This window comes from Echinops telfairi, unplaced genomic scaffold, assembly GCF_000313985.2.
Source record: "Echinops telfairi isolate 266 unplaced genomic scaffold, ASM31398v2 ScPeMD7_3509;HRSCAF=4178, whole genome shotgun sequence".
In the NCBI taxonomy this organism is placed as follows: Eukaryota; Metazoa; Chordata; class Mammalia; order Afrosoricida; family Tenrecidae; genus Echinops; species Echinops telfairi.
In genome coordinates this window covers 10,342,386-10,343,845 of record NW_022107407.1, presented here as the reverse complement: position 1 = coordinate 10,343,845, position 1,460 = coordinate 10,342,386, and the positions used below count along the sequence as shown (strand labels likewise).

Below are 1,460 nucleotides of genomic sequence, written 5' to 3'. Positions count from 1 at the left end.
GACAATAGAAAAGTGGGTGAAGGGAGACTTTGGACAAGTCAAGATATGACAAAATAACAATTTATAAATTATCAAGGGTTCGTGAGGGAGGGGGAGTGGGATGAGGACCTGATGCCAGGGGCTTAAGTGGAGAGCAAATGTTTTGAGAATGATAAGGGCAATGAATGTACAAATGTGCTTTACACCATTGATGTTATGTATGGATTGTGATGAGTTGTATGAGCACCTAATAAAACCAATAAAAAAATTTTACCCTCAGACGAACACACACATTCCAGCAATATCTGAGATATTTTCATTCCAATCACTCAAAATGCACATTGGCAAAAGATCTCACCCAAAGATTTAATTCGGTCACTTCTCAGTTGATCCCAGACCTTACCTGGTCCTCATCACTGTGATAAATCGTTACATCTCATAACCTGTGTATCACATGCCCTTCAAAAATACACTAGGGGAGATTATTAGGGAAAATATGACATGGATAAAGGGTATAGCATCTTAGAGCAGGCAAGGATGGTGAGACTTTGTGCGGAGTATGTTGAACATGTCAGGAGAGGTCAGTCCCTGGAGAAGGGCATTATGCTTGGTATTGGTAATGTAGACGGGCAGCAAAAAAAAAACATGCACTGATAGAATATAACAATGGATTCAAACATAAGAATAATTGGAGGGTGGCCCAGGAACTGGATTTTTTTTTTCTTTTTCTGTTATGCATGGTGCTTGGCACCTAACAAAAAACCAAGAAAGGCTTTTTGGTTTTGAACTACAGAGCACTTGGACAGAAGCAATACTGGTCAGCACAGAGATGGACATTAAACCCAGCACCTGCATTACATGTTTATATCATTACTTTTAGCGGGAGGGAGAAACGCTCACATTTTTCCCTTCACTAGTTCCACAGTTGGTAGGAGTATATCAGAAAATGCTGTTTCTACACATTGTAAAGAATTATGGCATAACTGCCTTGCGAAGTGTATTGATAGAAAAAAGTACCTCACAAATTATTTTCTCCCTTTTTAATACTAAAGATGCTTGCCTGCTTTCTTCCCACTGTCCAATTTACTTCCCCGACAGAGACAGGTTACCAGGAGAGCCCAGATCCTGGAGAAGGACATCATGATCGATAGGGCTAAGGGAAACAGAGGAACACCAGGAAGTGAATGGACTGACACTGTGACTGCAACAAGGTCAAGCCTAACGATTGTGCAGATGGCACAGGAGCTAGCAGTGTCTCGTTCTGTTGTACAAGGTCCACTGTTCAGCACCTGACAACCTCGGCTCTCTCCAGTCTCCCAAACTCAGCCTGCCCAGGTGTCAATGGTCGCCACTGTTTCTTCCCAGAAAGACCTTGTATAGTACTCCGAGGGCCCCGTGTTCCGGGTGCTAGCCTCTGCTCTGCCCCCAAGGTCAGACTCGCCCTCCACTGGGAATAATCCGCTCTTCCGAATACAAAGGGG

General features: G+C 43.4%; 1 protein-coding gene across 1 annotated transcript in view; it reads right to left on the bottom strand.

Moving 5' to 3' along the window:
* ADI1 (acireductone dioxygenase 1) overlaps positions 1-1,460 on the bottom strand; it is a 35,515-nt gene that overhangs the window by 33,332 nt on the left and 723 nt on the right. The window lies entirely within an intron of this gene.